At 37.0% G+C, this 16,117-nt stretch overlaps 1 long non-coding RNA gene across 1 annotated transcript; it reads left to right on the top strand.

The window, feature by feature from the left end:
• Positions 1 to 372: 372 nt before the first annotated feature.
• Positions 373 to 15,727, top strand: LOC125617789. Its single transcript, XR_007348905.1, has 3 exons — positions 373 to 734; positions 13,888 to 13,964; positions 15,509 to 15,727. It is a non-coding gene; the product is annotated as an uncharacterized LOC125617789 (long non-coding RNA).
• The last annotated feature ends 390 nt before the right edge of the window (positions 15,728 to 16,117 follow it).

Here is a 16,117-nt window from a genome sequence, read left to right as displayed (position 1 = left end):
TTTTAAGTACATTCAAATGAAATTTTCCCCTGGAAGTATCAGTAATACTTCATTTTCTTGCCTGACATATAAAAAAGTTAAGGTTAGTAATTCTAAGCATATGAAGTAAGACAGAGTGCTCTTCCCATGTCTAATTAACCAGTTGTAGGAGAAAAGGCTGCAACCAAACTTTGGATTTTCTGCTACATAACCCCCCACATAACATTCTCCCATTAATGCAATACTAATGTCTGCATATGCTGGAAACAGCAAATGTGTTGCATTGACTCCCTGGGCCATGAAGTCTCAGCTCCTTGCTTACACCTCCAACCACATCATTGGTGTCATCTCTGAACTCTGTAATCTTCCCAGGGACCTGCTGAGCACATGGCTCTCCCTAGGAACTCCACGAAAGCCTGGCCGCCAGTTCAAAAGTCAAGAGGCAGCAGGTTTGCGCTTCTGCTGAGCTGCAAGGAAACATGCTGATTGCTGCCAAGAAATGAAGGCGAATCAGTCACAGATCTCCACTGAGAGAGAAGAAACCTCACCAAAGGCAGGTTCCAAAGGCAATCGAGGAGCTAACACATTCCCTTCATACTGCACACTTGGGGAAGCAAGAAGCTGGTTTAGATGTTTTGTGGGAAGGAAGGAAAGAAGCTGTGGATAGGCAGAACAGGCAACCACCTGTTGAAGGTCATCAGGAAGCCACATCCACCTGCCCATCTCCTATGCACTTAGTCCACTCCTTTTGTTTGGTAAGTGCCTCAGAGCCTTGGACTTTATATTAAGACTAAGTGGTTCAAGAAAGAGAAACCAGAGCTGCTTCAGTCTAACTTGAGTGTTTCCTTGTTCTATTTTGCTATTATAAGTGCAAGCTTCGAACCTTCTTTATATTGAAGCATCAGTGCATTGATATTTGCCCTTTAAATATGTTTCTCTCTCTAATCATGTTTCACACTAGTTCCTGGAAAGATGACCAGGCCTTTTGTCTAAATGTTGTAAAGTGGCAGCAAAATAACTAAATATTTCCCTATTGAGCAAAGGGAGTGCTGTGAGGTTTGGGTGAAGGTTTGGAATTTCTCTCAAAGGGAATTGCTCAGTTGAGCTTTGCGAGTACCGTATTGCCAAAATTAGTCGGAAAATGTTTGCTAAGATCTCTCTGATGATGAAGGTAGTGTAATATGCTATATTCCAGTAAATAGCCACAACTAAATCTCCTTGTATTGGGCTCAACAATTTAAAAGCATATTCACACTACAGTCATAGTAGTCAGGTGTGATTTTTTTTTTGTCAGAAAGTAATAGATCTAGTAAAAATATTTCTGACACCTTTCAAAAGTGCGGTATTCCCAGATTTTTTTAATATAATTTCTGCCTCTGAAGATAATCTCTCTCCTTAGTGAATTGCATGAGACAACATGCAAATTCTTGGGACAACAAAAAATAAAGAGGTAAGAAGAGTACACACACTCTTCCCAGCTGAAATGGACCAAATGGAGCCCACGGGGAAGGAATGAGTGTTAGCAGCTATAAGAAAGAGAGAAATAATTCCATAATAAATTTTTCCTATTGCCCTCTGTTAGGCTTATTTGTGCCAAGCATTTTTACTTTTATACCATTTAATCTTTAAAGTGTTTCTCATCAGAAAACAATGGACCAAACAAGTTTTGCATCATGTCTGAAAAAGAAGTGGCAAGGATCGAAAGTGAACTTAGACCTCGGACCTTTTGAAGGAACATATTAAAGAGAGTGGCCTTTGCAACAAAAAGTTTCCTCTGGGGTCTTTCACAGGAGATAACATGTGGATTCCTTAATGACTACTTCTCAGAGTCAATATTTAGCTTTACAAAGAACTACTACTTTATTTAATATTGGGGCAAAGTCTTCAATCTATAGAGTTGGTCACTCCCTTCATTTTGCATACAGCTCAGAGGTTCTGAGTGATTCGCTTGGACAAAAAGGGCGAAGACTTGTAATTAACTCCACAAAAGGACCTAAAGTAGTGAGAATTGGGCTCTGGAAGCCTTCCCTCTCCTGACTTTATTTCCATGTGCACATCAACAGATTGAACTGAGTAGCGCGTTAGAATCACTGCTTCACACAGAGTAGTATTTGCTTATTTTTAATTGATTCTTATGCATCAAAGACTGTGTCCCAGATGTGTCCCTTACTGATTTTCCACTCAGGGAGTCCTTACTCCGTCTTTGGGGATTATGATCAGACTGAGAAAAGCTGAGTTAATTTACTTTTTATACAAACATACCTTGTTTGGGATTGGAACAAGATTTCTTGAGAAATAAACCAACAGGACAGGTTAAAGGATTTAATCATTGACAATTGTCTGTAAGTTTGTCCCAAACCAGCATTCTGATTTCTTGCCTCGAGTTGGTACAGTATAATGGATGCTTTTGAAACCTCTTCTCAAAGGAACATTAAATTTTGCATGGATTTCTGTAATACCCACATAACTAGAAAAATTAAACACAGCTCTTCATTCTTCAGTGTTTATCAGAAACACATGCACCCCACTTGCATGCCACATTGAAAATGTAAGACCGTTGCTTTTTTCTTATCCTTGCATCTAGATTGGAAGCAAACTCCTTCCTTCTAACACCGTTATTATCCAGATGTCTCTTCTACATCCCATTTCCTCTGGGATTTATTTGTTAGTTGTCATAATTGAAAACATCTGCAAATTTACTTTATATTAAAATTTTAAAGAATAGGAATGCAAAGTGTTCATTTGTAAGCAGTCATATGAGTTTTTAACAATTTGAAAGCCAAAGGTAGGATTCCTGGTAAGATTCAAAAAAAGGAAAGTTAAGTTGGAAATCAGAAGATAGTTCCAGTTCCCAGTCTTTCTCTAGCCGGATCTAGGAATTCCAGCAGCTCACTTAATTTCTTTCCTTGAAGAAATAGGAAACAAAAGTAAGTACTCTCTCAATAATTTTCTAGAGATAGCACTCTATCACTGCTTGTTTCTAAAGTCATAGACATTTCAGGCAACCTGACAGGATATTAGCATTGCTACTTTTTCTTTTTTAACATCTCTCAAAAATAGCCATACATGGAAAATTTTCAGGCTTTTATCATGTTTCTTTGCTCTGATATATGTTTTTTTCTTTTTCTATAGATGTTTGGTAGATGGACAGTTAATTTAAAGGTTAACTTTCTCCTGATATTCTCAAGAAATGAATAACATGGCTTTCCATATTCTAATCACAGGCACTTAGCTGCTAAATAAAGGCAGGTGTCCAGTCAATGCAGATCAATCTGTGGGCTACGTGGAGATGTGTGAGCATCTTTCCCTGCATGAGCTCAGTATAAGAAATTCATTTAACCTTTAGCTTCCAGTTTGATGAACCTGTGGTGACACTATGCTGTTCCTTTCCACAGAATGGTTCATAATAACAATAAAATAAGGGAAACATTGGAATGACAAAGATTAATTTCTTTTTACTCTCCCTAGTGAGAATCTAAACTGACAGTTGTCACTTTATAAAGCTGCAACTTCACTACAATACAGAGATGGCCCAGGTCATCAGTTGTGCCTTTTCTGGGGAGTGCTTGAGCTGCCATAGAAGTTGAACATATACTGAAGAGTGTAAACTGAGAGTAGCTATTGTTTTTCCACCTGACAGAATTCAAACTGGAAAATTTGAAACCAGAGCCAGATTCCTACTTTATACTCAAAACACTCCACAACTTATCTCTTCACTGATATGCACAGTAGTTCCTCTGATTTGCCTCAAATCATCTCATCTTTTCTGATGAGGTTAAGAAAAGATACATTCATTTAGTTCCCAAGATCAATGCTATATCTTAGTGTTACAGATAGAGAAAAACTGCATAATTATTTTGGAATATCCTGAATCAAAGATGCTTTAATAGTAAACATATGCAGATGTTTTTACCATGGTTTTAGTTAGCCATGCAGGAAATGAAAAAAAAAATCAATTCTCGTATCAATTTCATACATATGTTGGCATATGCAATTCACAGTAATGGGTTTTTTACCCTCTCAAAACTACTTTTTTTAATGATGTATACATATCTCCAAAATGGTCTCCAGGTAGAGAGACATTTTGTACATAATAGTCTGGAACTTGTTTTTCAAGGCTATCCCAGATAGGAACTTCAGTATATTCATGTTCAAACATCGTGTGTTACTAAAATCATGATTTCAATTCAGTAAAATAATATGAGAAGTTGCATTTGCTGACTTGATATCAAATCATCATTCACAGGCCTTCTTACTTCAAATGGATTGTTTTGACTTCATAAATACACAGAAATATGCTTAGAATACTGGATGATTCAAAATTTTTGTGATAGTTCAGAAAAGAAACAGACATTACTTGGAAAAAGAAAAAATGCTAAGCAATTATTCTTTACAAGAATATTCTTACACACAGAGATATAAGAAAATTACCTTCCTTGGCATAAGTTTTAACATCCATCTAATTCATATGAACAGACCTTTTTGAGGTGCTATGGGGGATTCAAAATATTTAAAATTTTCTCCAAATTTAAGAAACTTCTCTATTATTCATGTTAATGTACATGCAAAATTATAAGACACAGAAAATGATGAATTTGAGCATTTAATTTTCAGAATAGAAAGACTCCCTTTGATGGACTGAGAATGTAGCTTAGTGGTAGTGTACTTTCCCAGCATGCATGAGGCCCTGGGTTTAATCCCAACACCCCCCCAAAAAAAAATCTCACCTAAAGTAAGGAGTAAGCAGTCAGTAAACCATCATGATAATATATTCAATATAGGGTAAATAGATAGAATAGAAAATTCTACCTTGGGTTTTTGAGCCCCTGTCTCAAAAGTGAAATATGCCGACCATCTTTAGTTTATTATGATGATTATTATTATTACAAATGCAAAGGTATTTAAATATGAAGATGCAAACTGAATTGGATGTCCAAAATGTTATAAATGAGCATGAGATCTGCCATCCCGGAAGAGAGGAATGATCTATATTGTTATTATCCTGAAGAAGAAGGCGATTTATACAACAGTGACAGTGCACTTAGCTCTGTACGGTGGGTGGGCGATGCCTGTCTCGGTTCAGCTGGCTTCCTGTCTAAATAAGACTGAATGCAAAAGAGGGTAAAGACAAAGACTAAATTCATCACCAGAGATACAAAATTGAACTCATCCATTTCACTGATGCAGTTTGTATGTGATTTTTTTTTCCTTTCTGTCCAGAGGGGTTATAGAAAGAAGGAATATCTTCTAAATCTTCCTTATCACTATCCAAGATGTTCCCAGATTTCGCACTCTCTTTCTCTGTTCCCCAGGATCTCAAGGGGATTCTGGTTCTTCTATTCCCTCCTCTTTTCAACCTCATGTGTCACATAGTTCTGAAGATTATTCCCAAATGCCCATTACCTGTGTGCATATCGGATTCTTTTCTAATTGGCAGATGTTCCTTCTGGACTCCCAGTGATTGGGGAATAGAATGAGCAGCCATCCTTAATGGGGGAAGGAAGGCACAGCCAGGTGAAATCACTTGTGTGATTAATGAGTGACAGATGTTCCAGTGCCATCAGTATTGCATTCAGGAACCATTCTTCTTTACTCCCCTCCATGACACCTCTCTGTAGATTGTGAAATCTTTAAACATGGAGGGAAGGGAAATAAGAGTTCATCTCAGAGGAGAGCATTGTTATTCATTCAACAAATCCTTTCAATAAATATTTACTGATCTCTGAGCTGGGCCTCTGAGGATGGCTAGGCATTTTATCAATGGAGTTAAGTACGTAGGAGGGCAGTGTAGAATGAAGGATCAGGCAATAAGACAAGGAGGTACGATTTGAAAGAAAACCGGTAAACCGATTTAGTAGAGGAGAGAATGACTATCTGGCCTCTGTCTAAATGCTGTGCTTCACATAATACTTTAAATGTTATATACTTGTGCACACATGGGCATGCTATGTCAGTAAACATGTCTGATTAGGAAAATCCATTGTTTTGGTAAATAATTTTTAAAGTTTGCTCTCATTTTCCTGATGGGAAATTCAGTCTGTAAAGGGCAGTATATTAATAACAGGTAGTTACTGTAAGGGGAGCAAGAGAAGCAAAATGATTGACATGAAGAGGGAAATATATCTGGGAAAGCCCAGAAAGAGGAGAATAAGGAATATAGGGATGTCAAGAAAATATAATTCTCCAAACAGATTACTGGTAGAGTCTGGCATGCTCTTTACTCAGTCACTCAAACATGAGTTTAAAGTTGATTCCTTCAGGGCCAAAGGCCTTCTCTTTCCTTCCTCATATAAATCAGTTAAAATTTCAGTAGCTCAAGTCCATACACATGAAGAAATACCACCACAAGGTGAAAACCAAGAGGACCATGTATCTGGTTTTATTTGAAAACCTTCTTCCTATCATTTCATCCAGAGTTGACACTGCAGTGGCAGGGCCCCCAGAGAAGTCTGGGAAGCTGGGTCTTCAGTGTTTCCATCTTTATTCCCTTTTCTCTAGGCACTCCTACATGACTCCTGGGCCTGCAAACTGAAGGCTTACTCGGATGCTAGAGTTGCCTGAACATTCATTTAATGAGGGATCTCCTGAAGGAATAAAGATGTATCCCTTCTGATACATATTAAACATTCAATATGTCTGATGATTTCATGAGTGGGCTGGAGAAGGGAGTACTCACCAACTACAGTTCCAGGGAGATCTACAGGCACAGAGAAATTGCAAGGAGAAGAGGGCATCTCAGAGCTAATTTGGGTCCAAAACGGAGGGGTAGCAGAATGTATCTCTCACTCCTATTTTCCTTCCTCTTCTACAACAATCCGCAGATGTCAACTGCCCTCAGGTTGCCTTCAATAGTGAGTAGCAACAACGACTTAAAAATAATAAATCTCAGTTGCAAGAAAATGTAATTTTTGTTTATTGCCTAGGTTTGACATTGGTAAGAGGAAGGGGACATTTCTGACCAAACAGTAGCTCAAAGAGTTAAATTCCTGATTTTGTCATATTATAATTAAGAAACTTCCAAGTCATCCAATTCCTTATGACTATAATAGAAATTTGATTGAGTTATTTTTATTAAATATTCTAGCGGCTTCAAAACACAAAGAATCTTTTCAGGCACAAAGTACTTAATTTAAAATAGCAACAGAATCAATAAAGACCCATCAACCAATGTTTTTTTTTATCCCAACATTTTTCTTTTTCTCCTATTTTCCTTTTCTTGTTTTCTTTCTTCTTCCTTGAATATTTGTTTTATAACTTAAGTAATCATAAAAAAAAAGTTTACACTAAATTGAATGAGCCAGGGAGTGTATGAATGAGAAAGTGATTTTGTGATTGATGGTAATGTCCTATGTTCTCTTCCTATACACTTGGAGATTATAATCTTCTTTTAAACATCACCAGTCTGATTCATCCATCTAGGGCCAATTTTTATCTTTACTTTTTAAAAATTATTCTCTTTGGGGAGTAAGGCATTACTTTTATTTCTGTGTTTACATTGTACATAACACATGATACATTTCTCAATCCTCCAGAACCTTTAAAAAACAAACAAGTGATTCTGGTCTGCTTTTCCAAGAAACACGAAATTTCAACATTGAAGATAGTTAGTTTGGAATCAGATTATTTCATTTCACAGCTAATAAGTCACTAAGAACCAAAAGACAATGTGGGCAGTAAGTATTTAAATAAAACTAACAAAAATGATTACTGTCAATGAAATTCAGCAAGGTTTGATAGCTAATATTAATTCAAATAGTATAGCCTCATGCACAGGTAACAGGCTCAAAGACTTTGAATGTTGAAAAGAACCATAGATATTCAAAGTCAAACACAAAAAGAACAAACAAATGAATGTTATTGTTGATATATTTTTGTGTGATAAAATAATGCTGTTGCAGGGCTGGGTTTGTCGCTCAGTGGTGGAGCGCTTGCCTCGTGAGTGAAGCACTGGGTTTGATCCTCAGCACCACATAAAAAAATAAATAAAAATATATTGTGTCTATCCACAGCTAAAAAAAATTAAAAAATAAAAAATAATGCTATGCAGAATGGAGACCCGAAAAATACAAAATTCTTGTTTTGGGGAAGGGGAAGTTGATTGAGGACTTTTTATCATTCTATTTGTAGAACACCCATGGAGAGTATATTTTAGAATTATATAGGTAATATTGAGCCAGCTGCAGTCTCAAATACAAAAACAGAGAAGGATTGTGGAGGGTTAAGATCAGGTGACAAAACTCAAATCCTGTGGAAGTTTATTAGCAGAGGATTTCTGGAGAATGCAACAGTTTGGTACAAAGTGAAACATTAAAACTCAGAAAGAATAATCATGTGGATGTTTTATCTCAAAGGGAAAGGTCAGTCATGCACAGCAGAGCACAGTCACCAGCAGAATTCCAGGCTCTCACTTCATGCTTCTGTTGTTGGTCTCCTAAAAGAGGTGAGGTAAAGGCAACTTGAACTTTGGAAACAACATCAAGACGATAATTACAAACCAATGCATGATCCTTCTTGCACTTCTCACAAATATCCAAGCAGAATAAAGGATCTGTAGAGTAAGTAGGGAATGAAATAAAATTCATAAATATTTTTTAATAAATTTTATTTTTAATAAGGTGTTTATTTTTAAGAACACGTCTTTTTTAAATATTTATTTTTTTTAGTTGCAGTTGGACATAATACCTTTTTATTTATTTATTTATTTTCATGTGGTTCTGAGGATTGAACCCAGGGCCTCGAATGTGCTAGGCGAGCGCTCTATGACTAAGCCAAACCCCAGCCCAAGAAGAACATGTCATTTTTTTTTCCCCTTGGAAATCCAACTGGATTGGATTAAGGTGAACACTAGACATGTTTAACCCAGAAAGAAAAGAAAAACACACACTTAAGTACACATATTCACATCTATTTGTGTGCCTGTCTCAAATGTATCTACCTTCACATGCCTAGGAACAATGCCTGTTCTGATAAAGTACCCCTGGGACAATACTTTTAGGTATAGAGACCCTTTCAGGAAAATAGCATTCTGTGATGTGACATTATTTATCTACTTATTTACATATTTTGGTCATCCTACACTCTTTTTTAGTTATAGTCTATAACACTTGAATATAAAGCTGGCTGAACGACTCTTTTTAGATATTAAATTTGAGATTAGATACCTGTGCTACCTGTGAAAAATGAGTATCACAGGCTTTTATAGTTGGTGGTTGGTGAGGTTTCTTTGTGTGTGTGTGTGTGTGTGTGTGTGTGTGTGTGTAATTGTTAGTGTTGTTGCTGTTGCTGTTGTTTTTATCCAGGAAACACTGACTCTTTCCTTGAGGCAGCTCAATACTTCAGACCTCACTCACTCATAATGAAATACGGCAGCAGGTCCCCACTTTTGTGGAAGCTCCCAGGTAAATCAGATTCTGTGTACCTGGCTTCATATGAAGGAGAGATCCTCATGACCTGACTCAAAAGTAGCCTGAGGTAACATGGGTTTGTCCAGGGCTCTCACTTCAGTACCAGGAGCCCAGCTAGAACATGATCATGGCAGTGGTCCTTCCATAGTCCCTCCAGGACCTGTGGCTCTCAGATTACCACCCTCACCCCATTCTGCCCGGCAGCTCACTTCTGTTCTAGCCTGGAAATTTTTTGATCCTAACTAACTCTTTGAGACAGGCCACTCATAAAAAGGAGATGAGAACCTGATCAATGTTTACTGCAGAAACTGGAAAAGATTCATTTCTAATTGCCTATTTTTTTCACTTCATTATCTCAAATCACATACCTTGACAGTTGCACCTGAGCACTCACCCACCCTCCCCTTCTCTCTATTACCTTCTAAGTGTTCTGTTGGCTCCAATGATACAATTACAATTGAAGAGAAACAGGAAAAACGTGCCTTTGTCTATGGGTTGCCAAGGGCATGGGGAATCCAAATTAGTACAGTAACCACTTCAGAACCTCTGAGGATTCACAAGGAGCAATCAGGAATGCTTGAATAACCTCAGGACATAAAATCAGGACTCCAGACACTGGGAGGGAGACCCACGGGAATATGAGAGCTATTAAAAGCTAGGATATTAAAGAGAGAGGGTTGTTAGTATTTCTCATTTGCAAAACTGAAACTAGAAAATTTTAAGAAACTTGCTAAAAATTCCATATTTGCTTATTAATCCATAGATTAATATAAATAGATGATATATGACACCAATGTGTACCAGTTACTATAGAAAATTCTTCAAAGTTAAATGGTATGCAATTCATATCTTTTTTTTATCAATATCTTTATTTTTATTTGTTTTTATGTGGTGCTGAGGATTGAACCCAGCACCTCATACATGTGAAGCAAATGTTCTACCACTGAGCCACAACCCCAGCCCCAATTCTTGTCTTTGAGAAGCAAGTATCAGACACAGCTCAAAGACAACAGGATTGTGGTAGAAGATGATCTTCCATGATGCAAAAGGAAGGTAGAGGCTATAGGTAAAGTAGAGGACTTCAGAGAGGAAGTACACAGGGACTGGCATTTTCTAAAGAGAAGAGGAAGAAGAATAGGGAAAAGAGGAGGGGGTGGAGGAATAGGAGGGGACGAAGCAGAAGAAGAGAGAAAGCAAAACAGCATTACAGTGTTTCTCTCTTTGGACATATAATCTCTGAATATACACAATGGATTCATCATGAAAATGCCTCCCCATCACGTGACTCTGACTGGATGCCTGAGTAAGCTGTCTGACTGCACCTGTCTACATGCCTTCTGGTTTCTGATCAGACCAGGCAGCTCTCGGTTACTGTGGTCCAGGATGAGTTTGGGGAGGGCCTGTGCACCAGTTAACAGAACAGGATGTTTTTCTTGAATGCCTGCCCCACCTCTCTGTGGCATTCAGACTACCTTGAACCTTCTTGAGTCTTTCATGTTGCTCCCTACCCTGCACCTCACCCCTTTCCCAAGAGAAGCACAACTATCACCAGAGTGGACCTCGTCCAAAGAAGATTCTAGTCTTTGTCTCTGAGCTGGAGAGCTTTCTCTTATTTGTCCACAAGAGGTAATGCTCCTTGTCTGTAACTCCTGGGAGAGTGGCTTTTCTGTCCCTCACCCACAGGCCTAAACCTTTAGCTTCATAGGAAGAAAGGATGGGGAAGCCCACAGGAATTTCATGCCTGTCCCACCAGTGGACCTTCCAACAGCTGTGGACCTTCCAACAGCTCCTGTATCATCACATCACTGGGCTGGCTCTATCACAGGATCAGCCTCGAGCTTGCTCTTGAGCACCTGATAGAGGCCCTTGGGAAAGATCTTCCAGCAAGTATGGATTTCCACAGCAATTAGACACTAACTTGCTAAGCCACACTTGTCGGTGGGAGATCTTTTAAATATTTAGGTGATTCTTACCTACTTTTTGGCAGCCTGGGAGAGACACCACCTCTATAGTCTACCAATATGAGGCAGATCTCATGTTCCAACTCTCCTTGAAGAGGCTGTGCTTAGCATTTTTGTATACTAGGCTACCTTAGCACTTCAGTACTCTGATTGGCTAAAGAAAATTTATAATTTTATAGTATAGTTGATTATTACTCATTATTAGGATGGAAATGATTTTCTTTGAAGGTTTCTACATTCTAAGTAGAAACACAACTCTACTCAAAATATTGAAAGCAGAAAATTTCCAGAACTAAAGGAGAAATTGACAAATGCTCTCCCACCATGTGGATTTCATTAGAAGCCAATGCTCTCACCATGATCTTGAACCGCCAGAACCATGAGCTAAATCAATTTCTTATCTTTATAAAGTACTCAGCAATTAAAATTTACTAAAAATTGATACATACAACTACAAAGTTGAATCTCCCAGATAATGCCAATGAAAATAAACTGAACATGAACAAATACATACATGAAATATCACTTACATAAAAATCAGAAACAAGGACAACAATCTAATACAATGGAGATGAGGAATGAAATAACTTTCAAGAAGTTTTGAAGCAGATTTCTAGTGTACTGGAAATCTTCAATATTTTGATATCAGTCCTGGTTACACAGTTACACAGGTGAATAGATTCTCAGAAATCCATTGAGCTGCATACTTAAAAAGGAAAGTGAAACAACATTATAGTGAGCTATAATAATTAGTTATTTTTAGGTATATCATTGTTCAATTTATGTGGGTAATACCCCAATATACATTAAGGAAAAATAGCACAATCATAACATTTTTACAAGGATGGTGGCTCCAAGAATCTGATGACAACTGAAGAGTTGGCAGGTGAGCAGAAGCTCCATTTTTTAGTAGGCCTGTGGCAGCAAGGGTAGCACGGTAGGTCCCACAGCACTGGGACCAAGACCATTCCTGAGCCATCATGTGCCTGAGGGACCCTTAAGCATGGAAAACATCAGATAAAACTATTTAAAGATTAGTTTGTGGAGGTAAAAACAAATACCTGTAGATAAAAGCAAAGATGTAGACTAAGGGTATTTATAAGGGAATTCAGAGTGCCTCAGCCTAAGGGATTCTCCATTAATCTGGGCCAATGTTTCTCTTTCTAAAATTTGCTTAAAAATTTAAGAGAAGGATCCAGATTCAGAAGAGATACAAAGGAAGAAAAAGTTATTAGAACCAATTAGGTTCTTCAAAATTGTGAAATATCCAGGCTTAAAGTCCCTTTCTCATTTTGTCTTTCCCTGTGCTTTCTTCCCCTTGATTTCCTGCACAGTATTGTTTTTAGGTCTGTAGCATTCTCTCATCACTCAGGGAAACATTCTCGCATACCACCATGTGCCCCATCTTCTTCTAATGGTAAGCATATCCAAAGGGAGAATGAATTAACTTGCACACACCCAATACATAAGGATTGTCAGTTACATATTGACATAAGCTCAAGAGCACACAGGGATGCTTAAAGGAAGGCCACTGGACTCTGCATATGGGATAGAAGGACCTGTGGATGGAGTAACAAGAGTGGCCTGCAAGAATTAGGGGGAGTTCAGTCCATTATTATCATGGCTTACCATCCCCTAGAATATAACTTTCAACTCTTTGTACAACATATATAATCCATATAAATAAATGATTCCTGACTAGCCCATCCTAGGAAAGATGAAATATGTGCACTTCCTATTATACATTTCTCCTTATTGTCCTAAGTTCCCACCTTCAATTTATCACCAATACACAAGGTAGCATCTTTAATAAAACTTGCTCTGGCATATTCAGACTGTCCAGACCATCCCAGATGTCACAGTGCTACTATGTTATATTTGTATTACAGCACAATATTTTTTAATTTCAACTGTTTGCTTATCTCTCTAGTCTTTGGGCAGGGAGCCGGTCTTATTATAGCTGTTCCCTTGGTATCTGCATGGCACTTTGCACATACTGGACCAGAAGAAACGTCTGTTGCTTGAATAAATGAAAAGAGGGATGGATGGGAGATGGACAGATGGATGGATGGAGGATGGATTAATGGAAGGATGAATGAATAGATGGATGGATGAGTGAATTAATGATGAAAAGAAGGCCAGCCTTACAAATTAGTGGTAAAAAGGATTAGTTATTTTTAGGTGTACCATAAAATACTTCTGAAACATAAATAGTGCTCCTATTTAGATGCAAACGTTTAAATATCTGAAAAATTTCCTTCGTTTAACTTACTACTTTGACTTCTATTAAATATTAATGTTCTTGGAAAAGGTAACCTTTTTTTATCAGAACCCCAACTAGTGTAGATTCATCCTGATAACAAAGTTACTTCTCTGTTTTTATCTGTCTTCCCTCATTTTTCTGTTCCAAATATGTTCTCTGGAGACGTTGATTGATAAAAGCCAAGTGCTCAAGGTTAATATTTTAAAATAGTTTCAATTTATAATAATAAATTTCTGATTTTTTTAAAATTTTCCCATTCTCTCTCTTTCTTTTATAATAGGTAGAAGGAAAATACACCCTTAAATGACAAGAAGGGACACTGAAGAAATTTGGGGGACTAAGACCACAAAATTTCAGGTACAAAGGAGGCCAGTGTGCTTTGATGAAAAGGCGTTATTGATGGTAACTTTCCCTGGTCTACAATAAATCAAAATACTTTAGCAAGCTTTCAAAATGATGGATATAAAGAAATTCCACACCAAGAACCTTGCATTTGGATTGTAATCAATATCCCAAATGAAATAATATCAGTCTTTAAAAAAATGATCCTAGTTACTCCAATCTAACCTTTGCACTTTGACTTCTGTTAGTTTCTTTTGTTTGCTTCCTAAGTGGAATAGACTTAAAGTAAAAGCCCTTGATAGCTTTCTATGCAGAGAATAGTGATAGCATCACGGAGCCCTTCCCAACAAGGCCACATTTCTTATCTCTGTGAGATGAATTATTCACCATTTCAGTCTTCTTTCAACATTGGGACATGGAAGGAAGGTGAACTTCACAGTCAGCATTGCTCTTGTGGGGTCAGCCAAGCGCTTATCTTCAGAGCAGCAGAGGAACATTCATTTTACAAGGTCCTCTACTTGATTCTACTGCAATGGAAAGCCAACCAGGACCTTATCAGCCAAAGAGATCAGCCTTGGAGCTGTAAGAGAATGAGCTCACCTTGAAAAGAATGATCTCAGGCAGGGAAAAAGATAGATTTCATTGCAATGAATTTGCAATTTTAGATATGAAGCTGTGTGCAATTTGGGCATAAGTATCATTTCTACCTTTTAATTGAGACTTCTATCTTTCTGCCACATTTTTAAAAATAATGAATTCAAAGTTTCCACTGTATATCTAACTCCATTATCCAAGGATAGCTAGAAATTCCTCAGCCATTTCACTTAACTGCAGAAAGAGTTTAATTTTCAATGATATATTTGGCCATATTTGTCCCTCACCCTTATTTCCCTATGTAGGATTTCTTCACCCTCTTTTTAGATCATTTTGTCCCACCATCTCAGGTACAGAACACACATTAAAAACTTAAGATGAGCAGCAACTATAACCATTTATTGCAACTTTAAATAATATTTAAATATTTATTATGTTCACAGAATTGAAACTTGGGACTTAATGGGTTTTAATCTTATTTGATGCTCTCAGCAAGTGAAGTAGTAAACTGTTATAATGATGTTAGATAATTTGTGTATGTCCTTTTATCCAGAAGAGACTTTTTATTTAAGTAAGGTACAATGGATAAAATAACCCCAATTAGGTTACTGTCTTGGTCTTTTCTTTTTTCACTCTTTCATTGCATTCATTCTACAAATAATGATTAAACCTGTCCCATGTGCTACACATGAAGACAAAAACGTGAGGATGTTACAATGCAGGATAATGAAGTGAATTATGGAGTGAGACTAGAATAGAATATATACAACAGACTTGCTGCTAAGGTTTCTCTATGTCTCAAAGATGGTGTTTAACTAAGGATATGCAAACTTGGGAGTGATTAAAATATTGATTTACGAATCCTCAGTCATTCATATGCAATCTGTCCCCAAACTGATCTTCATCTCAGGTTTCCTTTTCTTCTTGTCTTCTCACATGGCCAATCTTATCTTCAAAACAAAAAGACCAACTAAGGCATATCATCTTAATAAGGTGAAGTATCAGAACCTACCACCAAGGCACCGAAGAGTGGAATGATTCCAAGTGATGATTTGCAGCTGAGATAGGGAATAACTCTGATGTCTAACAAATCCTTTTACAAATCAGGTTTCTAATATTTTGCTTTCAATAAAATTAAGTTATTGAAGTATGGATTCTTCAAAATAAATTTGACTGCTTGATAACCATGTGTTTTTTATCCTTTTCCTTTTTGGTTTATAATTAAGAAGGGAGTCAAAGAACTGAAATATATTTATATAACAAGTTTTTCCATCTCCAGCCATGTATTTATGTGAACAAGGTTTATTGTACTTAGCCAATGAAAACTAAAACTGAAAGACACTCACAGGTGAATTCTGAAACATTATAGAAATAATTAATAATCATAATTAGATAAATGAACTGGAAAAGTTATAATTAAGAGTCTTTTGAAATTTTTTAAGAGTTTTTGATGCCATTAAGAGATTAGTTCTAAGAATGTTTTACTTTTTATAGTGAAATAGTAACATCAAAATATAATAATATTTATATCATTTTGACCAATTTGTACCTAATTGTAATAATAAAACAATTCA

Source organism: Marmota marmota, unplaced genomic scaffold (assembly GCF_001458135.2).
Source record: "Marmota marmota marmota unplaced genomic scaffold, marMar, whole genome shotgun sequence".
Classification (NCBI taxonomy): domain Eukaryota; kingdom Metazoa; phylum Chordata; class Mammalia; order Rodentia; family Sciuridae; genus Marmota; species Marmota marmota.
The sequence above is the reverse complement of the archived record's forward strand: the minus strand, read 5'-3'. Positions and strand labels throughout refer to the sequence as shown.